At 34.8% G+C, this 25,716-nt stretch overlaps 2 long non-coding RNA genes across 2 annotated transcripts in view; one reads left to right on the plus strand and one right to left on the minus strand.

The window, feature by feature from the left end:
* Positions 1-6,798, plus strand: part of LOC134729744 (uncharacterized) — a 111,110-nt gene extending 104,312 nt beyond the window's left edge. The window contains exon 3 of the long non-coding RNA XR_010111145.1: positions 6,758-6,798. This is a non-coding gene — a long non-coding RNA (uncharacterized LOC134729744). The remainder of the gene's footprint in view (positions 1-6,757) is intronic.
* Positions 6,799-6,854: 56 nt separating this feature from the next.
* On the minus strand, positions 6,855-24,003 carry LOC117977308 (uncharacterized). Its single transcript, XR_010111144.1, has 3 exons — positions 12,877-24,003; positions 9,155-9,220; positions 6,855-8,193 (listed from the first exon to the last, which is right to left on the minus strand). It is a non-coding gene; the product is annotated as an uncharacterized LOC117977308 (long non-coding RNA).
* Positions 24,004-25,716: the final 1,713 nt, after the last annotated feature.

Consider the following 25,716-nt stretch of genomic DNA (forward strand, 5'->3'; position numbering starts at 1 on the left):
TGTTTTGTAGTCTTACATTATTATTTAAAATAATGAAAGAGTAAAATTATATAGAGTATATTTGTAGGTACATGTTTTTCCTTGAAGGGTTACATGCAATGGAAAGAAGATAGATTAAGAAAGAACAGTCACCTATATGTAATTAAATTTCAAAATGATATAGAAAAAATTTACTGGAATGAAGAAAAAAATCTGCCTTTTAGACAACTACATGGAAGGTTTATTTTTATTTTGTAATATGGACTTTTGTTCCCGGATAACTTGTAACAAGCTCAAGATGTGGAGTATTAAATGAATTATTACAACATATAGCCTAGAAGTAGGACCGCATTGTAAACCGTCAAAGGTATAACACACTAAAACAGGCCATGTGATTGTGGTTAACGCACTCATAGCGAGTGCAAGCAAACCTTAACCTTCTGGATTTTTACATGTGCTGTTTTACTCTTTGGTTTACTTCTTCCTGTGATCAATACCCGGGCAAAGCCAGAGCTCTTCAGGAGAAGGTTGAGATTATAACAATGTCAGCTTTTGCTTTTAGCGGAGTGATGAGGTTATCAATAATGCATTGGAGATCTTGGGAACCTTCGACATACACATATCACAGCTGCCCCACGTTTATCGTAGGACTTGCAGGTCTGAGCTGAGTTGTCACCTCATCTGTGTTTGAGCCAGCCATTGATGCAGTCAGTCTCAAGTAATCTTGGGCACCTAGGGAAAGCTGTTGAGATTATTTAACTGAAACATTGCATTTGAGGAAGTTATTTAGGAGTGAGAATACATCTATGAAATGGCTTTTATTAAGAAGCTTGTTCAATATTCCTTTAATAACTTTTTGTCTCCCTAGCTCCCTTCTAATGTTTATAAGTTTTGTTGTTTCTGTGACAAGTTTATTCATATCCTAACAGCTTGTCTGGCAGCAGGGTTCGTGTTTTTTACTTGAGCTTTCTGGTCACGGTGGTGGCTGAGAGTAATGGAGGGGGAATAAGTGGGTGTGGAAATGCAAAGCTGTCTCTTGTTACATTTTATCGATCTCATTCTGGTGTCATTCAATTAAGACAGAAATGTGATGGATAGTCTCTGCACAGATTCCTGGGTTGCTCTCCATCCATTGCAGATACAGCTTTTGTGTTTTATTTTGGGGGAAGGGATGGGGAAAGGGCACGGGCAAGTGGGAGAAATCAAATATGCTATGTGATCTGAATTACAAATCAATGTCTCTCTAAGGATGCTCCAAAATGTCAAACATGCCATGTTTATATTTTCACATACACAGAGTACTTCTGTTGATGTATGAGATGGGTTACTAGAATTTAAGTTGGGGTTAATTATTGTTGATTTATTTTCAAAGACCTGTGAGCTAACATCACTCTTCTACCAGCTCAAGATAATTAAAAATGAGCCACATAGAAAAATACTTGAGTCCAACTCATGCCATTTTTGAAGTTTGCAAATGAGAAATTATTTTCTCATTTTTTTTTATGAGACTGTGATTCTAAGTTGACCTTTCTGCAAATAGACTTTCAGGCTGATAAAATGCAAATAGTAGGTATTTTTTTTTTTTAGTTTATAAACAATTCATTCTAATTGTTGCCTATGTTATCAAGAAGTGTACTATTGTGAGTAAATTTCAGAATTTAGGACTGTGTGAATTCTGATCCTTACCCTTGATGATGTATTTTCCCTTAGCTATATCACTACCTTTGTTTGCTACCAGTGTTATAATGAGGGTTGTAGGAATTCATGGATGTGAGAGGCTCTAAAAGTAACAGTTCATGTATGCAAAGTTTTTTTTAAAAAGACATTAAAATCGCTACTGCAAGCACATATAATAAAAGCAGGATATGTTCGACAAACTCCCTTGCCCTTCTCAAAACAATGCCAGATTCAAATTGAGCATTCAGAATTTTCTAATCGAGGTTATGGCTTCTGATAATTAGTCCATACTAAAAGGGAGTATGGAATAAAAATATAAGCAGGAGTTTTAACATTAGATCAATATGTTAATGTCCAGGCTCCCCTATATACTCGGTATATGACCTTGGGAAACATGCATACAGCCTGTAGTTTAACCTTAATTTCATTATCTGAAACATAAATAGCACTGCTTTGAGAATTATGAGACTCAGAATATGAAAATGATTGCTCCATGCTTATCCTGTGTACTTGGCCCACGGGAGACATCCAACACATTTAGTTTTATTCTGAATCCCCCTTTATGGTTTTGACACTGAGTAATTTGGTCCTATAATAAGCTTGCTCAGTCATTTGGGAAAGGAATGTAAGCAAAGAAAAATAATACACTTGGGTCCTACCACTGTGAGTCAAAAATTTTCCAGATCCTAATTCACAGAAGCTAATTTACCAATGTGTGTGATTTTTTTTAGTGATTTTATTTAAAAAACTAATTGTCATTAAAAAGTTATCCTAAAATTTTGTTTATGGAAGGCACTCCGTGTGTTTTGTCTTAATCCAAATTTATCAGTGATTTTAAACTATCATGCTTTCATCCTAAAATTAAAGAGAAGCTGCTGGCTAAAGCAGTTGTTTACTAATTTTACAAAAATTATAGGGCACTTGGAAATGATTTAGGTGGGAATTTAACTGATAACCCACATTGTAACCCACTCAATAGTGTAGAAAAACACAAAATCTTATGCTGCTGGTATATGTCTTGTAGGTATTGTTAAAAACTATACATATATATGTGAGGTGGGACCTGGCTATCTTTATTTTTACTGTTTCCTTCTGAGGTTGTAAATTTTTAAATTGGATGTTTAAAAAAATCATCTTCATGAGACAAGGCTTACCAGATATACATCAAAGTATAATTGATATCTATTTAAGGAAAATACATCCATAAGACGTAGGTAGTAAGTAAAAAGTTTTTCTACATGATCCAAACATAAGACATAATTAGAGCATGTCTGGGAAAAAAAAGGATGTATCCTAAATATTGCACATGACTTTTTTTCAGTATATACTTGGTGTGTGCTAAGACTGCTAATGCATGCTTTATGAAAACACTACCAACACTTTGGTTGAAGATGTAATGAGAACAAATTTCTACACTCACATAATCATTGTACACTCAGTAAGCATTACTGCATAATGAACATATTTGTGTGCTTGTGTTGGGAATTAATGCAAACCATTTTATTCATTTCACAAAGGGTATGAATAGTATTCCTTGATGTGCTAGGATAATGTTATAACTTTTCCCAGATAGGGTAGGAATTGCAGTGGTATGTTTGGTCATTCTCTTATCCTTTGAGATAGTTCAGGTCTAAATCTGGGTGTGGGGTGCTTCTTCATTCTCTTGGATCCAAGAAGGTGCTACTGAAAAGCAACTTTCCAAGTTGTACTACATTCCACAGCTAACTGATGGAATTTTAAATATTTCATAAGGTAGACTTAAAAAAATCACAAGTAACTATGATTTACAGAATTTATAGAAACAGAGGCTCTAGTTTGGGGTCATACCTAATACACTAAGTTTCAGTGTTCAATTCCAGGAGAATACATAACCAAATCATGGTGACAATATTGCCTCCCCTTAAACTCTTAAAGAACTCTTTTCGTGGCAATTTGCAAGACAGTTAAGCACCAGTTGTCAATGATATATGTTTTTCTTTTTAAAAATTCTTTGCTGCCTGTAGTTAATATTAAAAACTTTGTTGTTGTTTGCGTTCTATTTCTTTATAGGCTTTCTTTCCAATTAGAATGTAAGCTTTGTAAAGTAAAAGGCAATTGGAGATGATAAATGAAGGTTGAAGTAATCATGCTGACCATACTTAGTGCCCTCGAGAAACAGAAGGTTCCTATATTCGCCATTCTTATTTTCTGTTCATCAAAGAGGATTTAAAGGAAGATGCCATCCCTTAGACCCTGGCAGTTCCTTCTCTTCAACATTTAAACCTCCACTTTACATTATTGAACTAACAAGATGTTCTAGGCATTCTATTGCAGGGAAGGTATGAACAATTTCAAATTTATCAACAATCAAAATCATCAACAAGATGATGTTAAGTTTCATAATCACTCTGCGCCTATCTTTGTGTTTGCAAGATTCTGACTGGTATCTACCTCCATTGGTTTCTCTGTCTTTGTCTTAATATCTTTCCTGCATGGCTTTCTGGCTATAGCAGCATGGTTTGAAATACTCCCTCAGTAGTCCACTACCATTTATCTCAAATAGATTGTTCTTTTGAAACGTCAAAGTATTTTTTAATACCTTTTTTGTTACAGCTACAACCTAAGACAACTTCAAGTTGATATTCTCCAAATGAGACTCTGATTCAATGAAATCTGTTCTCTCTATTAGCTCATTTTCTCTCAATCTCTATCTCTCTTGCTTTTCACACTTTACTCATCTCTTCCTCTCTAATTGTATTGGAAACTCTTTAGAATCCTAACATTGGAGTTTTGGATATGGCAGGAATCTTAGTGGTCACAGACTTCATCTCTGTGCTTTCACAGATGAAGGTCCCAAGGCTCAGAAAACCTATGGGAGCTCAAATCTAAGAGGAAGTCTAGGAAAGGTCTTTGCCCTGTGGAGGCCTCTAGGTGTCTTACTGAGGGTCAACCCTATCATCTGGTCTTAGAGTTTGCCGGGCAGAGTTCCTTGTCTTATTTATCTTTCTGCCCACAGTGGCTGGCACCCTGGAGGAGGCTAATGTATGCTTGTTAAAATAGTCAGAAAACTTTATGCCATATCTGAAGATGTTTTTAACATATGATGAGTTAAATTTCATCTTCCCAAATGCAGATGTGCTAATTATGCGTTCTGAGCATGAGAAGGAATTTGAATGTTTTATAACTATATGTTGATAATTTTCTCTTTATAGAGATCTGTTACTCCAGAGGAAGAATTTGGGGTCCTGTTTTTCTGTTTCTCCTCAGATCATTTCTAGAAATTAGTATTAGCATTAATATTCTCATAATTTTTATATTAGAAGAAGGTACCTCCAAGCTTGTTTTCTGAGTAAGATCCTTTTTGAGAATAACTGGGTGTCTGCTACATAAATTTGACAAGCTATTTTGGTGGTGAAAGTTTAAACAATACTCTGCTAAGAATAGAAGATATACCCTCAAATCACACATTGAAAAAGGTAGTCCAGATGAAACCTAGAAATTCTTCATGTTGATCAACCTTCTCACTATATTCCCACCGTAGCATTTTATCTTTCCTCTCATCAAAATCTGATTCATCTCTTATGGGCTTTTTGTTTTGTTGTGTTTTGTTTTCAGTCATTAATGAGTATAATGTCAGCCTTTTGGCTATCACTTGAATTACTTAGTTGAATATTGAACCAAATTTGTCTCTGGCCACCAAGCACAGCAAGCTTTCTAAAAGACTGACTTGTAACAGATTGAATTAAGAGTGTGGGAAAGGGAAGTGGAATTATCTGGGCAAGTTGGTCAATGAGAATAGGGGTAAAGCAACAAAGCCATGCTACTTTCACCTGTCACTTGGGAAAAATAATTTTGGAGTGTTTACCCATAACTAAAGATGTCTGGAAAATATAGACATGCACTTCTTTGCTTGTTTCCTGTCATGTTATATTGTAAAGCTCACTGTTTTGAGCTAAGCCATAAAAATCCTCAGCTGGGTCCAAGTGTTCCACGACTGTTGAATTTGGTCAGGAAGCTTATTTGGTCATTGTACTCAAGGGTGATAAAAGTCCTTGAGGATTAACTCTCACATAATCAAGTTTACAGGAAAATCAACAAAAGAAAAAAGAAAACAACCATGGATAAATGAAGGATGTATATATTTGTTAGCTGATCAAAACATTTTCTTTCCAGTAGAATAGTGAATTCAGGAAATCATATTAGTGCTTATATGACCATTACAGATTATAAAATCAAAATAAATTGTATACATTAATCCTAATGATTATCACCAGATAACTATCACCTGAATTTCCAGTCAAGTGAGGAGGAATCAGGAGTCTCCAACATGGTTGGCGGGAAACTCCTTTCAAATGGACTCTGCTGTCTTGTCCCTTTTTTATCCTCATGCAAATTATCATTGCTTATGAGTAAAATAAGTCAATGGAATGCTTGGTATCATTCAAAACAGATAAAGGTAACTAAGCAAAATATAATCACAAAAGAACAAACTAGTTAGCAAAAGAAAGCATGCCGCTTATAAGCATAGATGTCTGTTCTGGTCCTCTTTGTTTATCAATCTGTCTGGTTTTATTTTAGCAAGTAGCAGTTTATCTAGCAAAGTTTCAAATGCAAGTAAAAAAAAACTGTGGGATTAGAGTACTTGTAATTTTGCTTCCAGATTTCACAAATACAAGAAAAAGTCCCCAAACAACTCTACGATTTTGCAAACTTTCTATATTTTGGAAGATAGGTTTTCTGATTTTCTTTTATCAGCAAAAACTAATCAAAGTTGTCTTATGTGAGCACTATGCTCAGTAGAGAGTGACGTGAGTGTACAAAAGACCACTTTTTACCTTAAGCAGTTTGCAATACAGCTAGGTAGAAAGCATCTTGAAATGGAGGGAAAACTAAGAATTTTAAGTCAGTTCTGAATGCTAAAGAAGTGATACAAATCAATCCTCTTCAGAACTTCAAAATAGAATTGGGCTTTTTTTTTTTTTCTATGTAGCCCAGAGCAATGAGAGAAAGATTTTTGGAGGAAATGTGATTTGAGAATTGTTCTAAAAGAAAGTTAGAGACAGACAAACCAACAGAGAAAAAAACACCCCAGAGAACTTTGTATCTCTGCTCCCAATCTCAGGACCATGGAGACGTACTCATGGATGGAGAAAATGGACCCACAGAAGATTGCCTCAGGACATCACAGGGATTATCTAGAGCAAAAAAAAGGACTAACATTCATTGCATGTTCTCTGGTTGACTTTAATCAGTGGTTTCATGATCCAAATGAAATTACGTGTCTCAATGAATAAATATGTAGCTATAATATAAAACAATAGGGGCACTTTTGTATTTTGGGCAGGTGGGTGAGTGAACGTATGTAGGGAAACATTATTTTCACATCTTGTATACATTCTTGGGAGGTACCTATCTGCCAACACCCTTTAGATCTTTTTTGATGTAGACTAAAACATTATACATTCAAAATGGGAGAGAGATGTATAAATTGTCATAAAAAGAAATGACATGTGTGAAACAGGCCTCATATTTTCCCACTCATCTACTCCTGAAATCCTGCTCCTTTCCAATTTCCCGTCTCAGTAAATGGTACCAACATTCACCCACCCAGTAACTCCAGTGTAAAGGCAAGGTGTGATAGATTTCTCTTTTTTTCCTGACACTCACATTCTTTCTATCCGCAAGTCTTGCCAACTTTACTTTCAACTCTGTTCCAGTACAGTCAATTCCCCATACCCCCAGAACTACCGCTTTTTCTGAAGCCACTGTCATCTGCTACAATAGCCCTCTAACTGATATTTCCGTTTTCATTCTTCTCCCCCTAGAGTTAATTTTGCTCACACCAGTTAAGGTGATTTTTCAAAACTGTAAATTAGATAAAGCTTTTCTATAGTCTCTCATTAGAAGAAATTTTAACTGCATACCCTCGACTGCTTGAGCCTACATTTTGAAGCTGCTGCATATGTGTCTGGCTTCATTTCCTACCACTCTCCATTGCATATCATGTCCTAATGACACTGGCCTTGAAGATGTTCCTCTAACGTGCCTTAATCCTTCTAACCTCAGAGACTTTACACTTACTCTATCTGCCTGGGACACTCAGCCTTCATATGGGTTTCTCTTTGTTACATTCAGGCTACCACTAAAGCATCTCTTCCTCAGAAAGACGTTATCCAACCTCCCAACCATTACTTCCAACTCATTCCTCTCATCTCATTATCCTCATTTGTTTAGCATCATGGTACTTGTCAATACCTGGACTCACATTATATATTTCTGTATTTGTTTGTTGTCCTTTTCCTAACATAGTCCCATAATAGCAAAGGCATTGTCTCTTTTGCTTATCCCCAGGATCTAGAAGAATTCAGGGCACAAAAGAAGTATTTGATAAATATTTGTTGAATGAATTTATTAAGGAAAGTGGGACATAGTTTGCAAGACTTTATCTGAAGGAGTGAAAAGTTATTTTGTAGCCAGGAGGACCTGGATTATAATCTCATTTTAGACACATGCTTTCCTTCTGGACTTGGAGAAATCACTAAACACCTCAGTTTTATCCTATAAAAAAATGGAAATTACGTATAAGGCTGGTTTGCAGAGAGAATTGGAGATAATAAACATTATCAACACAATAGTTGGCCAATAGGAGATGTTTACTGATATAATAATAATACAATAGTGAATATAAGTGTAATAACCCCGGGAGGCTGAGACATGAGAATCTCTTGAACCTGGGAAGTGGAGGTTGCAGTGAGTCAAGATCGCGCCACTGCACTTCAGCTTAGGTGACAGATCGAGACTCCATCACACACACACAAAAAGAGTAATAACTCAGTGCCCTGAATTGTAGCCAGGATACTTCACCAAAGAAACATAAAATATAAACACCCACCCCCCAACTCTTCAACTCAGTATCAGTGACGTCTATCAGACTCTTGAATATGCACCCTTGGGAAATGGAGTAAGAACCATAGCTTAAATCGTTTAAACTCATATGGGACAAAACAATGAAAATATGCAAGAGGGAACAATCTTACATTGGAAAAGAAATCAAGCCAATGACCCAATGTATCTTTTTATTATTTCTTGGGAGAACCTGTATGTTTAATTCATAGAATTCTTTACTGTTTCTATGTTGAAATACACTTATGTGAAAATTGCACTCCTATTAATAAAATTGGACTTTAAAAAGCCCAAGGATTTTCGTATTGAAATGTTTCTGTGCAATATATTAACATTAATTGACTATGTGAATCCCCACTTGTACTTCATGTAAATTACTAAAGGTGCCCTTTCCTCTATGCACATGACACGTGTACCCTTGCAGGTGTAATTGGACTCATGCTTAGGGCTTGGTGAGAAGAGCCTGGGCTATATTTCAATCTCACTCACCACCCTGGCCAATCTTCCTTTCACAGGGCTCAGTCCAAACAACCATATGCAACATCCTGTAAATATTAGATAATGAATACAAAGACAGAATAAGATTCCAAATAGAGTGAACTGAAGATAGACAAACCTCAGCTATGCCTTTCTTCCGTTGGAAATTTTGAACAGCATGTAGAATAAAAGAGACATGTAGTTTCTATGACAGAAAAAGCAATTACAAGCATGTCACATTTAAATGTGGATCACTGATTATTATTGACCCAAACTCTAAAAAAGCACTATTGTCCAAGTAGCATGCTTGTCAATATTTTAAGCCTAAAAACTAATTTGACAAAGTTGTAGTAAGCTTAGGGTAGGAAAGGGAGGAGTTCATCAGGAACTGAGTAATCCCTGCTTTTTAGAGAATACCTTTGGTTTTAAACTTAATTCTAATGATTTTACTGAGTATCCTCTCCTCTGTTGGACATTTCGAGTTGTAGAAAAATGTATGCAAACAGTTTTGGACCTTATGGAAGCAACACTTGGGAGCACCATATCAGTGTATGAGTCACTATAAAACAGAACACAGAAATACAGAAGCCATGACAACAAAGAAAGCAGGTCCAAGGAGGGAAAACCTACATATCGACAGGTGGATCAGAAAAGTTGCATGGGAAAAGTGGACTATTGCATTGGAAGCCTGTAAAGGGCAGGACCACTCTGTCATCTTAACTAGCTTGGTAAGCAGATCCTGGGTTTCTGTATTAAAGCTGGTCCTTTGAATGAATGAGAGCACTAACATTTTCAGCTGGAGGAAAACAACATGAATAAAAGTAAAAATGGAAGAGTGTAGGGCCTTTTTAGGGAAAGTAGACAATCTACTTTGGCAGGAGTGCAGGGTGTATACATGGAAAGAAGGGGTGTGAGTTGAGGTTGGAAAGATACCAAAGTGTTCACCTGTAGACTAGGTTCTAGGGGAGTGTGTTGTTTTTCTATTTTCCTATTGTTTTCCAGATAATATATTTCTTTTGAAGCCTTTTGACCATAATCAAGCCTATAATCTATGAAGAATGAATTGCCATATGTATGTAGAAGGTATCATTTGAGTCAAGGAGTGTGAGAATGATATGTAAGAGGATGTTCTTATGTAATATGTAAGAGAAGCAATAAGGACTTAATGTGAGACAAAAGTGAATATAATGAAGATGAAGTTTTGGCATGACTTAGGAAGTGTTTGGGTGAAACAACAACAAAAAAGGAAGCAGAAGGGTTAAAGACAACTGACATTTTGTGCCTGAGTAAATGGAAAAATGGTGTCGAGTTAACAGATTAGGTAAAGCTAAGAGGCTTTCCTAGAACTCTGGAAATTTATTAAATATTTTTTCTTAACGAAAAGTGTAAACTGGCCCATAATGTAAGCAAATTTTGACTGAGATTCATGGTAGATTCTTAGCTCTTTTATAATTATTTAAGTAACATTAACTCTTGTTTATTCATTAAGCTCCAAGTCATCTTATGTAGTCATATATTTATGTATATATTCCTGTTTTATCTTATGTAATGCAATCAGATTTGATTTGCAAATGTAAATGAACTCATGTATTTAATCAAGAATAAAGACATAACACTGAATAAGAGCCCTTAATGCTGGTATTTGAATATCTTTCTCTTTCAGAGATTTTGTATACATATACCCCTTTTAAATGACCTCACATTGCTGATTTTTAAAATTTTTTATTTTGAGATAATTTTAGGCTTACAGAAAAGTTACAAGATAGTATACACAGTTTTTATATACACTTCACCTTGCTTTCCTAATGTTAATATATGATGTAACTGCAATCCAGTGATCAAAACTAAGAAATTAATGTTGGTTCTGCTAATTGATTTTAATCCTGTTTCTCAATCACTTTTATAAAAATGAAACATATATAAAAATACAAAACTAGCTGGTGTGGTGGTGCATGCCTGTGATCCCAGCTATTTGGGAGGCTGAGGCAGGAGAATCGCTTGAACCCGGGAGGCGGAGGTTGCAGTGAGCTGAGATAGCGCCATTGCACTCCAGCCTGGGCAACAAGAGCAAAACACCATCTCAAACAAACAAACAAACAAACAAAAAACATAAATACAGAGAAAAATAATATAGTCTACTATTTATGGGCTTGGAATGCTATTTTAAACTTTCAGACAATGAGAACTAATATGACGGATTGTACTCTAAATTGTTAGCTAATTACTATTAACACAACCTACCTCAAATGATCTTAGCACTCTATCACAGTCTCCTTTTGTGCTATTTATTTTAAATTCCAACAACTTTGACCATTATAGCTGACGTAAATGTTTTAAGTAATAGCTTGCAAAACAAACAAAAAGAAAGCTAAAAAATCTGAGAAAACGTATTGCTGGATGTAGAATAGCAAGTTTAGTAAAGGCTGGGGATACTATCAAGAAAATGGTAATGAAGATAGTAAAAACAGATCATTGGCAATTAGGGATTGATGCAAATTCTTTGACATTATTAAGGGAAATAGTCATATCCCTGGAGGCTGGAAAGAGTGGCCAACAATTCTGCAAGGAATAGGGAAGGAAATTTATGTTTGGGGAGGACTTGTACATTCCTCTAATAGAAAATTTTGGAGATGCTGAGTTTCCGGCCTGACATCAACCCACTCTTGTTGGATTTCCAGCCTTATTTTACTATCCACCCTTGTTAAATTCCCTCATCCACCCAATTGCTCAGGCCAGAAACCCAGATGTCATACTTGACCTCTCTTTCTATAATTACCCCAATCTTGTCGATCAACAAGTGCTGTTACTTTTACCTCACAAATATATTTTTAAACCATCCCATTCTGTTTATCTCCATTGCTACCACCCTAGAATGCGACGCTCTTCTCTCACAGCAGAACTATTGCAATAACACCCCAACTGTTCTTCTTCAGTTTTTAATCCTTCTCTTTCTCTATCCTCTTTCCCATAGAGCAATCCGATTTATATTTTTAACTCATAGATCTGATAATGTCATTCTTTTCTTAAAACCTTCCAAAGTCTTTTCATTGCACACAAATTGAACTTTTAAAAAAGGTGCAAATGTCCTGTATTAACTGGCTGTTGGTCATCCCTCTTGATATGGTTTGTCTGTGTCCCCACCCAACTCGCACCTTGAATTGTAGTTTCCATAATCCCCACGTGTTGTGGGGGGGACCAGGTGAAGATAATTGAATCATGGGGCCAGTTCCCCCCATCCTGTTCTCCTAATAGTCAGTTGGTTTTCACGGGATCTGATGGTTTTATAAGGGGCTCCCCCTTTGGCGGGGCTCTCATTCTTCTCTCTCCTGAGCCATGTGAAGAAGAACGTGTTTGCTTCCCCTTCCGCCATGATTGTAAGTTTTCTGAGACTTCCCAGCCCTGCAGAACTGTGGGTCAATTAAACCTCTTTCCTTTATAAATTACCCATTCTTAGGTATATCTTTATTAGCAGTGTGAGAACAGACTAATATACCTCTCAACTCATCACTCCTTTTGCCTAGATGGGATCTACTGCAGGCAAGATATTCCCGGCCTCAGAAGCAGAAGGGAGAACCTTCTGTTCTTCCCCACCTTAGGCTTGCATTCCTCCTTCAGCATCTTCTTAAGGACAGTTTCTACTGCACAGTGATCAAAGTTGCAGAGGGGTGAAGTATGGATATCCAGGAACCCCCATTTTACTGTTACTGTCTCTACTGCACTTTCCGCTATCCAGGGAGGGTAGTTTATGCCCTTTGGGTGCTTTTGGGTGCATATCAGAGGACCCCACTGGGAACATTTGACTGTACTTCCTGTGTGTTGGGTAATAGAGTTTCCTCTCATTGTGTGTCATCCTCAGCTCACCTTTTTAGGGATCTGTTCCGCACAACTTTCTCCCTTATGATGTCCAGTATCCTTCCAGGTGTTCTGTTACAGAGCTTCTTTTCATGCTTGGGAACACAAGTATGGCTCACAGGCTATATTCTTCTATTTTTGCACTGACGAATTCTGGGAATTTAAGCAGATATCAACATTGTAGGAAGCTCTTCTTGAATCGAAGGCTGAAGCAGTTAGCTAATCCAAGTGTGACATTTACATTGTCCAGGCAGGATTCAAAGTCAATTCCACTCTGTCTTCAAACTTCAGCTCCCCAAGTGGTCCTACTGAAATCTCTTTCATTAAAATTGAGTGGAAAGGCAGGCCCAATGCTCCCCAAAGAAATCTTCCTCGGAAAACCCTCTCACGTCTCTTCATTTCAGGCCTTATATAGTTTCAGTGTGTTCACAGCCACCTACTTTGAAATTCTTACTTTGCCACCTAATACCTCCTATATAATGGTACTCCAATTAAACACTTTTAATGTAATGCACTGATATATACCCAAAATAAACAAAATCTTATATAAAGTGACAACTTTAACTCTGATTTTAAATTAGACTTATCAAATTGAACACCAAAAGAGCATTTCAGTATGTAATTATTGGTTTAGATGACCCATGTCAAAAAACTTTTAAATTAAAGCCAAAGTATCTAATGCACTTAGAAAAGTGGACCATCACCGAGCGCGGTGACTCACGCCTGTAATCCCAGCACTCTGGGAGGCCGAGGCAGGTGGATCAAGAGGTCAGGAGTTTGAGACCCGCCTGGCCAACATGCTGAAACCCTATCTCTACTAAAAATACAAAAATTAGCCAGGCGGGGTGGCACGTGCCTGTAATCCCAGCTACTCAGGAGGCTGAGGCAGGAGAATTGCTTGAATCCAGGAGGCAGAGGTTGCGGTGAGCCGAGATTGCGCCACGCCACTCCAGCCTGGATGACAGAGCAAGACTCTGTCGCAAAAAAAAAAAAAAAAGAAAAAAAAAGTGGGCCATCAATATTAAGTACAAAATTCTACACTTAAGTGTATTAAGCATTCTTTGTAGCTTTATTTTCATCTTCTACATGATTAAACATAAATTTCCAAGAAGGGGTATATCTGTAAATTAGACTTTGAAAAGGAGCAAGATACTTGTTTCGGGAGAAGTTCAGTAAAGGGAAGCCACAGTTAAAAATGTCAACTATTGTATATCCATGGTAAGTTTGAAACATGTTGCTTTCAATTTTGTGTTCTAATATCCAGAATTTACAGTGCTGCAACAATTTGTTTTTAAGTGGCTGGAAAAATGTAATGAAACTTGTTATTAAGTATCTTATTTAGCAGAAACACCTTGTAATTTGTCTTAGTAGTTGTGTTATTAATTTCTTATCCTGCTTGGGCCACAGCCTATTCAGAATGATCTGAACTGCCTATCCAATCTTTAGAGCATTTAATGAACACATTTTATCTTCCCAAAAGAGATCTAAACACTTAACTTAAAAATTTTTCTTAAAAACGTAAATTATCATTGAATATTCCTGGTTGTTAAGTAGAAAATAGTATCATGTCTAATCGTAACATAAAGAAGCAGCATACATGTATGCTACTCAATTTGTTTAGTTGCTAGTATACTGAAACTACTTGAGTCAATGCTCTTCATGTATAATATGATGCCCTTAAATTTTGTGGCTGAGTACTTAGACAAAACATAGAATTAAAGGAAATAATATCATTGGTGAATTATTTTGCCGTATAAGTAGGTAAACTCAGAGGACACACCTGTTCTTGACTGAGAATGTTAGGTATATATTTGCTACCAGAATCACATACCTCAACCAATAGCCAAATTGACCCGTTAGCATTAACCTATAGGAAGGAAATGGTTTCATTTGCTCTTGAGAAAAAAATCATAAACCAGTGTCCCAAGTATGCAATTTTTTTCAGTTAAGCAAAATGAGAAGACCAGATTATTCACCAAGTAACGCCACAAGGATTGTTTATGATATTGTTAATAATTATTGCCTAATATATTGGGTTGCAATTGATGGTCCCCAAATCTAAGGAGATTTAAAAAAATGTTATATCCCACATCTCATTTCTGAGAGATGGTACCTCGGGTGTCTAATGCCTTGGGAATAAGATCCTAGCCTTTCCTAATATGCTGAGTGTCTTTCTGCCTTTGGTCCCTCACACAAGCTGTTCCATCTAGTGCAGTAACTTGGTGTGTTCTGATTCCCATAACGGGGTCATTCTCATTTTAAAAACTCATTTCACGCATTGCCTTCTGTTGCCTTCTGAAGACCTTTTCTCCTGGCCTTTCCTGACCATTCTGTCTATGCAAGAACTCTTTCTCTTCTTCATTCTCATTATTCTCTATCATAGCATATAATCCTCCGATCATTTAAAATAATCCATATTGCGTTTTTAGAAGCTTGAACATTGCTAAATAGATAGATAGAAAATATATGTTGAATGAACAAATTTCCTTCAAACCCAGGATAGCATAAAGGCAATTAAAAAATGTTAGTTTGGCCGGGAGCAGAGGTTCATGCCTGTAATCCCAGAACTTTGGAAGGCCAAGGTGGGTGGATCACTTGAGGCCAGGAGTTCGAGACCAGCCTGGCCAACATGGCGAAACCCTGTCTCTACAAATGTACAAAAATTAACCTGGTGTGGTGGTGGGCACCTGTAATCCCAGCTACTCGGGAGACTGAGGCATGAGAATTGCTTGGACCTGAGAGGTGGAGGTTGCCGCTAGCTGAGATTTGGCACTGGGCAACAGAGTGAGACTCTGTCTAAAAATAACAATAATATGTTACTTGAATGAATGATTGGATTTTAGACCAAAGGACTATTTGATGTAAAATGTTGTCAATGTCTATACTAGTTTATGAGTTACTTCAGAAATGTCTTTTGAGAGCAAGGCCTCTAATAAAAAATCATATCCCCCAAAGAACAGTTGCCAATTTATTGCAAGTTTTTATAGCTTATTATATTTATCTTTCAAACCATATATATATAAACATATGGTTGTTATCTGACTGTATGGAAGAAATAATGCTCTCTAGAAATATTGTCATGTTCCAACTTTTATTCAATGTTTTTTAGAGTAAAATATGCTTAGAGGGCAATAGTTTTCCATTTCTAGAACAAGTTTCACAATTATATGTATAAATTGAAGTGTATTGGCTTTTGATAGCAAAAGCTATAATACTACAAATGTCTAAATTGTATTTTGACATTATTAAATATAAATTGAGAAGTGTGAGGCAGTGCACTGGGCTCAAGATTTGAACTTGAGGCTTTGCTTTAAAGAACAATATAAACTAAGATAGATTTTTTTTTCCTAAAATCACAGTGACATGTATTTTCTTTGATTAGTGAACAGTGTGGCTCATAGATGGGGTTTTACTTTTAGTCCAAAGCAACAATGAAAGCATATAAAGTTTTCATTGCCTATTTAGGATATATTATAAGCATATTTAGCATGGGGCTATAATTTTGTGACATAAAATATTATTTATAAAGTCTTGACATTTAAAAATAGTTTTAAACACTTTCTTTAAAAAAAGTATTAACTCAAGCTCATTACTTTTACCAAAATGTAGTATAGCTAATGGAAAAGTAATACAAAATTATGTTAATTAGATTGTTTTAAAAATCCCTTCAACATGGAAAAGTATCATGTTTTATGATTTGATATATGAAACTGAGCATCTGTGAACAAATTTAATTTTAAAAAGAAAAGTAAATCATATTTAGCCCTCTTTTTTTCAAATGTTAGAGAAAAATAAAAAAGCTGAGGAAATATAGCTAGTGATTTCTGATCTTCCTTTAGGAAATCCTGACATTCCAGAGAAACTTGGATAGACTCTGAAGGATTAACCCGTTTCTGACTTTTCAGGAAGTTTATCTTTCATTTAAAAGGATATCTGATGGGGTGGGATACAAAACTTAAAATAAAGAATATGTTAAATGCCATCTCAGGGATGCAAGTTTAACAGCAGTGGTATTGGGCTTTAGAAACATATAAAAACAACATGACATTAACATAAAAAAATTACAAAAAAATATTAAAATGAGCATATAAGTGTTTTTTGTTTGTTTGTTTGCTTGCCTGTGTATAAACACGAAAGTGGTACATCTCTCATTTAAGTTACGGCCCATGTACTTGAAACAATTTTTTTGCTTTCTAAGTGATTGTATAATGAATGGCCTAAGCTAACATTTACTTTAGCATTCACTCTGTCCTAGTCTATCCGTGTGTCAGCTGAGTTACTGTCAGAGGCTTGCTTGGCCTGTCTATCTCTGACCTCTGCATTCTGAATTTGCTCTGATGAAGTTTTGTGGCCTAGAGCATGATTTCTGCAAGTCATCTGTGAGTGTGGCGCCTGCTCAGTCTAAGGACTAGAGTCTGATAGATCAGAGAGAGGCGAGAATAGACTCAGATGCCGTCAGTGTTGGAGGCCAATGTAAAGAAGGAAACAAAACTGAACAGCAGCTGTGTTGAAGGCTGTGCAAGGCCATCAGAAATTGGGTTCTTGAGGTGGATTGGAGGCGAACATCCTCTGGATGTCTGCTGGGCAGTGACGATGTGTCTGGAGGCTTTGACATTGGATTCATTAGGCATTGCTAATGTACGCAAAAAATGTAGCAAAAATGATGCCTGTTTCTGGGTGAGAACATCTGGAGCACCATAGAAGATGTGGGAGTACCTTCATGTCTCAGGCATTATCCATAGGCTTCGCTTGAAAAAAGTTCAGTTTACTTCCTATCACTAGAAAGAGAGTTTCACTAATAATAGTTATTATAATAAACAGATTATTAAAAGATGACAGAGAAATGTGACATTATAAGGTTTTGCAGAAAGAATAAAATATTAAAGCAAAATTTGAAATTGTTTTTCTAAGTGGATAAAACTTTTCCAAACTCCAAAATTTCAGGATCATATGATTTGCATTAAATGACATAGATTGTTTTTAATAAAACCACCAAATTATTTAATTTAAATTTGAATTATTCCTCATCTATGGAAGGGGCATACTGCATTTTTAATAAGGAATATATTTCAATATTATAACTCAGAGAGCTATAAATTGTGATTTTCTTGAAGACATTCGTTTATTACATGTTTGAGAAAATCATGAGACTGTAAATTGAAATGTTTAAAACTGATGTGAAAAAGGAAAATATCCTTATTTCTAAAATAAAGTGAGGGAGGAATGGGAGATGGTGAAAGTATATAGAGTGTAAGAATGAATATGTTCCAGAGATCTATTTTACAGCGTGGCAACTAGTTAATAATAACATATTGTATCTTATACTCAAAAAATTTTACAAGAATAGATCTTAAAAGTTCTCACCACAAAAATACGTATGTGAGGTGATTTAATCATTGTACAATGCATTTGTATATATCAAACCACGAGACTGTATACTATAAATATATACCATTTTTAAATTTGTCATTCTATCTTAATAAAGCTGGGAAAAAAATTAAATAAAGGGAAAATAAATCATTGAACCACCATTAGTGTTGGTATACAGTGGATTATCTGTGCTTTCTAATAATTTACATATATGAAGATTATCTTACGTTTAGTGCTTAAAAAGAATTTAAAATAGTGATTCTATTATGTGTAAATGGAGTATACAGTGGGCATATTTCTTTTGTTTACTGGGATATGCTTTGTGCAAGAAAAAATCTAGCAGCAGTAATCTTGGTCATTTTGATGTAAAGTAAGAGTAATCCAAATAAAGTCATTTTGCTGAGAGATGAGAGGAAGCTGGTATTTTAAATAAAGGATTTCTTATGCTAATTTCAAGGTAGAAGTTTTGGTGTGTGCAAATTTTGCTTGAAATATCAAAATGGCTATGTCATATTAGATTAAAAATAGAAAGAATTCTTTCTCCTAACGTTTTTATTGTTTAAAAAGGATTTTTTTAAATGCAGCTTAAATGAAGAGAGTACTCTCCATTTTTGGTTGGATCCTACATTGCAATACTCATTTAGGCATATTTGCTTTAAATGACCAGGTACACTAATTAAAAAGAAAACAATTTACCAGGAGCTGTATCAAGTACAGCCCTGCAAACGGTATAAGCTTTTTCCAAGAATCCATATTGTCCTTGGACTTGGCTGTTGTATTATACTTTAAATGGAATTGATTGTATGGTTGTAATGAAAGTAGCAGATTGATTTTTATCCAGTGTTACAAAGAGTAAATAGAAAAATGTTCCTGTCTTGACCTGCATTCGTAACCAATGGGATTTGCTGGCTTTAGACCCAATCTTTAATAAGAGATAAGATGCAAATGTAATAAAACTGGCTTTGAAGTTTAAGGATCTTTTCAATGCTCATCAAAGATGTTTGTTGAGGCATTTAAATGTGTTGTATTGATGAGATCACAATCACCTAGGAAATGTTACTTTCTTTAAATGTTATTCATAATTTATTACGTAATTAGCATTCATAGAGTTGTGCCTTTATACACATATTAAGATTATTGAAGTGAGGGTTATGACACAATGGTATACCTTTTAATTGTCCTTAAAATTGAATTGTCTTTTATTGTTATTTAAGCAAATGATGATGGTTTAATGACTGATTATTTGTGAGTAAATTTTTACATTGCAAAATATTAGAGAAAGGTGTAATTGGCTTACTATAGCAGGATATTGTAGTAGTGTTTCTTGAAGGGTCTATTCCTGCTGAATTCAGAGTTATTGCATTATTTATCAAAAAATGAAATACTTGTTTCCAATAGTGAACTCAGTCTTTTTTCTCCACCTTTTCTTGGTAATTTAGAAGTTAACCAAATATGCGTGTTATAGTTACGTTTTAGATTCTAATTTTTAGGACTTCATGAGCCTCTATTCCTGTTCATCATTTTGTAAACAGAACTCAAGCCCACAAAACAAGGAATTTAAACTATAAAGTGCAGTTGATAAATTTGCTTTGCTATAAATGAAGGGATGCAAAAAAAAAAAAAGTAACAATTCATTTGTAAGCAACAGTTTCTTCACACATTATGTGACTTTTTTTTGGATTTGTTTTATGTTTTGGGTAAAACAGTTTAGTATAATGATGCCTAAATGAGACAAAACAAAACAAAACAAAATAAATTAAAAAACAAAACAAAAACAAAAACTAACACATTTGACTGCCGATGTTTCTCAGTTGTAGCTTCCAAGAGCTCTCTATTCTTCCCGGCCCACTTGATACCCTGCAGGTTGTGGCAGACAATTCACAGGAAAAGCTTAGACATCGAGCTTGCACGCTTCTTGACTCCATTTTAAACCTTTTGTTCACACCAGGGTGGCATTTTTTCACACCGCATGTGGCAGTTTTGACTCCTATCCAACTTGTCTTATAAAATCAAAGTCTGTGATTTTTACATTCACGGGGCTGCTTCCTGAACCGCTACTACTGTTTGTGTCTTTCCTAGTGATTGGTGCAGAAGTTTATAGCAAAATGTGTTTTAGGGAGAGGGAGGAAGAAGAATGCAATATGAAAAATGTTCTGGGCCTGAAACACAGGAAATAAATTTTGAATAAAACAGAGGTTGACTCTGCAAAGATCATACCCGAAATAAAATACACTGGCCTCTATTTCTATTATTTTTTGCAGCACTATGCTGGGTGTTCAGGTAAATTCTTTATGGAAACAATATAATGATATCATTTTCAGGTTGCATGATGTTATTTTTAAAAAGCTGTCATGTAATTGCAAAACAAAGTCTCATCCTCAGGGCCGTACAGTTATTTTCTTATATAATATTTTATAATATTCAGTGAGTGCAAATGAATTTTACTTTTAGATATAACCATTTGGTATGCTCCACTTAACTATGAACAAAACAAAACCTATTAGTTTAAAAATCTATACTATAAACCACACATTTAAACAATTTCAATAACAACATCATCATTCGGAAACTTTTTTTCTTTCCCCTATGTTCAATTAAAAATATCACTTCAGTCATTTATACTTTCTAAATATAAATTGTGCAGCTATTTCAAATAAATTACATGAAGAGGATAGTCATAAAATAACAGCAGAAGTGAAAAATTTTACCAAATACCAAAGTAGGTAAATTGGCTTTTTTCTGTAATTATTAGGAAGACATAAAACTATAGATAGGAAATCTCTGCAGATAATCTGACAGTAATTGCTACATAAATCTTTATATTTTTCCTTTGAAATTCTTATTTTGTTAAAATATCATCTTTTAGTTGTGTTAGCAAAAACATAATAAAAGAATATTCTAAAATATTTGCAAGGCATATGTTTAATTCAGTTATTTTTTTGTGTAGGGAGGACAGAGGAGGATTTCTGCTTTCATCAACAAATAGAAAATCATAATTATATTATTTTTTGTATTTTCTGAAGTTATAGAATAAGCACTCTTATTTTTAAATTACCACTTTTTAAACATTAACAATTCATTCACCAAGAAATCAGTCAATAGAAGTAAATCTTCATAAAGATTAGTGAACAGTGGTAAACTTCAAGATAAATATTATGGTGTATTTAATTTAGCTTTTAGCTGCAAAATCAACTTAATGAAATCATTTCAGCTAATTCAAATTGTATAATTTGTATATCAAAATAACCAAATTATTGTATTTAAGAAAAAAATAACAAATAGTTGTAGATTATAGTCTTATTCCTCCTTCCAGGGAATACCTAATTAAATTAAGTGCATTTGAATTATTCATTACAATATTTGAAATATGAAATGGATCCAATAAATTGAGAAAGACTTCAATTTAGAATTTAGATTTTTTTTTAAACTTTCTGGACAAGAACATAGGGAAATAGCACTTTGTTGTAAGTCTTGTAACAGTAGGCATACTAGCAGACAGAACAACTGTACACTTTCCCTTTCACAGATAGAAAACTATTTCACCTACAATTTCGATAAAGTATTAGGGAAGAAAATACAAACAATTTTCAAGAATAACTAAATCCAAATGGTTAATGTAAGTAAAAATCTATTTAAAACAAATGAATTGCAATAAATGTTATAGTCTGGGATTTCTTTTTATTATGCACAGATATTTATCAAGTACAAGTTTTTGCCCCTCTTTTAGTTAATTTAAAAATTTGACCTCATAAGAAATAGAAAGGAAAATATTTTTTGTATTTACATATACAAATTTTACAAAGATCCAATAAAATCCTTGTCATTAAAAGCAAAACAAACAATTGAAAGCAAGTGAAATATTCAAATAAACATATACCTATTTAACCCAAGTTTAATATTAAGCCCTCTTATAAAACTAAACGGCATCTAGAGATCTAACAAAGCATTTGAAATTAAAAATATGAAAAACAAAGAAAATCATCTAAAGAAAGGTAAGTTTATGAAATAAAATTTACCTACTTTTGCTGCTGTTGTATTTGTTGAAAAAAAGTATGACTTTATTTCATGTGCATGCCAAAGAATGTAGAAATACTGTATATTTAGTTCATCATTTTTCATTATCTAGTATAGAAAACCCACAACTTTTATTACTTTAAATTTCTTATTTTCTACCCTCCCCGCCTACGCCCTCGATGTCTTCAGAGTCTCTTCTGGCCAGCATATCTTCTGCTTGAGGTGGATCAAAATAAAGCCCCTAAACAGACACACACAAAATAACCACCATCCAGCTGAGGAGAAATAGTTTTTCTGCCTTTGCCCTATCCTTATGTGTTAATAAAATCAGCTCATACATTCTGCCACAAAATTCAGCTTGGAAGTAATCCTCTGCTACTTAGAGCTGGATGAAAAGAGTACTCATTGTGAATTATGTTTCATCTGTCACAATAACCTTCTTTATTCTGTCAGGGACCTCCCCTTTGCCTGTGGCAATTAGAGAAAATAGGTATGCGTTGAAGTATGAAATAGTGGGTTCTTAAAATGAAACAAAACAAAACAGAAACTGATGACACATACAGACAGTACTTGCTAAGCAATATACTGCAGATTAGTAGAGGAGGCATTTTAAAGTCATTCTGATTTTACAAGAACACAGTAAAAGAATGCTTTTTAGAATGAGCAGGTGGTATAGTTGCTATTAGTTATTGTCAGCATTAGTTATTGATGACAAGCTGTGAATTGTAATTGTACTAAAAATGAAATGTAAAAATCTTTTTATATTGTGTACTTTCTAATTAAATCATGCCATAAGATATATATCATAAATATATAGTATTTATTTAACATATGAAATCGCCATGATTTTATATGCCTTTCACAGATCATAATGAATTTATGTTAAGTCTATTTTAATGCTCCAGAATAACATTTTTGCAAATTTTTTAATGGGCAAAAACAAAGAAAAGCTTTCCCTTGAAACAGAGCTTATCAAACAATTTTGTTTAATTTAAAATCAATGTGATTATTTGATTTACTTACTCTTACAAATCACTGAAATTACCTGGAGGCAGTTCAAGTTCACCTTTCTGGAATAAACCTGTTAAATGATAGACACCATCTCATTATCTCCTTGAAAGAACACCTCAACTTTTTGGCTTCATAGGTTACAGTCAAAGTTATACTATTTCTAGTTACAAATGAATTAATCTAGAAGATCTTAAAAAGCTTAAAAGGAAAACAAACATAGTTGACAGAAAAGAAAATGTTCCTTCTAATACCAAAAGAAAGTCACTGCTGACGAAGTAACTGAAACGGTCATCATAACAGTTGGATAAAGACATATAAATAATTTAAGCTAACACGAAATTCATAAAGTCTGAAGAAAAAATTCTTGAGGCTAAAAGGAAAACCTTTTGGCCCACTGCACAGGTTGGGCACAAAAGTGCTTGCTAAGCTATCTATTTCACACATGCAACGACAGAAGGTTCGATATTCATTCGATCGATGAGTGAAAAGGCACAATGGCAAAATCAGACAGACTTCTTTTCAAATACAGATCTCCAATGTCCCCCTCCAGTCTGCAGATGCACGGCTGGTGGTGTGGCTCAGACGGAGCAAGGGTTACATCAAGGCTGTTCTCTGGACCGTGCAAACAGTCTAGACCAATGACCTGCAGCATCATGCCCTTTGAAGAAGAGGCAAGTTCGGTCATGATGAAGAAAAATCAAGGCGTACCCCTTTTAACAATAGGGAGCAGCTCGAGGCTGCAAAGAGGTAAGCAGGGTGAGAAGAAAACGGCATCTGCTTCCATGGTTACAGGCCAACTATGAGAACCTTGCTTTTCAAAGGAGTCTGTTCTCAGGCTCCCTCACGGGGTATGTCATGCATTATAAGCAAAGGCAGGTTGAGCTGAAATCCGCATAGTTATTTCAGAGTAAAATGATACGGAGCACATGGCTGGCAGAAAAAACAGTCACATGACTATTAAGAACCAGACTTGGGCTATTTCAGAAAAGATTTTTTTTTTCTTATATCAGTTTAGATAAAGAAAGACAGTAAATTTGTATAAAACAAACAACCATGATAAACATGATTTCCATTTCTCAGGCTTTTATGTGAGCAGAGGTCAAGGGTCAAGACACCCCTCCACTCCAATGGCAGGACCATACAGCCTATTGTTAATATAGCTTTATTGTGGATATCATTTTAAAATATTTTCCTCTTTTGGGCGGACCATAACATAGAATTTGTGTTCTTGTGAAATTTCTCTCTCTGACCTGATTCTCTTTGATGTGTTCCCCAGGATTTTCTGTGTTTTAGATCTCATGTTCATTTCCGTTGTTAGATCTCACGCGGAGAGGTAGAAGGTTTGGTGAGAAACTTCCTTGTTGTGTGGTTACTCCTGTAAGATAGCGCGAGCTTGCCTCTGCCTCGTGAAATCTGCTTACGGATAATTCAAATCTGCAGCAAAACCATTCGCCTCTGACAATCGTCCTGTTTCTAATTCATGCCTTTGTAGTTTATTCGATGTGTAATACATCAGTGAGTCTACAGATTCTAATATCAATTTTTTTTCTTTTCTGCAAGATAAAGTTGAATTTCGTAATATGATACACTAGCAGCTAATGTTATCTGAATAAAAATTTGACAAGCATGAAATGTAACATATTCTGTATTATTAAGGAAAGACCATAGTATATAGTAACCACACAAAATGCACACATATATATATAATTAACATGGATAAGACATTCCTCTGACAATGTACCACAACTCAATATTAGAAGAATTAATATTGGGTTATGTTCTAACTATGCACAATTAACTACAGATGTTCCATGCAGTGTATCCTTTGAGCAATTTTTGTTTGCAAGTATATTGTTAAAATTAGGGAATGAAAAAGGAAAGAATCCTTCAAAGGACAAGGCATGAAAACAACTTTCATTAAATTTATTTTTCAGAATTTATGTATTTTAATATAAATGGGTACCATATAGTTTTGTGTGTAGATATTCATTTCAAATACTGACCTTGTAGGAAAATATCCTTATAGCTTAGCAAAAGCAATGAAGTGTTGGTGATCATGGTAGAAACAATTTTACACTTTCAATTAAGAAACCAGAGAAATATTTGCTGGTATGTTTCTCATATAGATGCCTTGATTTGAGTTGGGTTCATGGGCAAACATATGCTTATTGTTTGGTTTCTTTGAATGTGTTGAGATACATTAGTTTCTATTCTTGCATGGTGAGAATAACTTAAGGTCTAAAAAAAGTGAGCTATTGGAGTGTCACTATTATAGTATAATAATCTATACACTAGTATAAGCAATGAATGTATTATCTTAAAGTAGCCATGTTCTATTTGCTTTAAATAATTTACATACTACCAAAATAATTCAACATCAGAGTTTCTTTGATGTAACAACAGATCACACTTTCTCCCAAAGGTCAAGTGGCAAATATTTCTCCAATGAAAAAT

The sequence above is a fragment of the Pan paniscus genome, chromosome 22 (genome assembly GCF_029289425.2).
Source record: "Pan paniscus chromosome 22, NHGRI_mPanPan1-v2.0_pri, whole genome shotgun sequence".
Taxonomy (NCBI): Eukaryota; Metazoa; Chordata; class Mammalia; order Primates; family Hominidae; genus Pan; species Pan paniscus.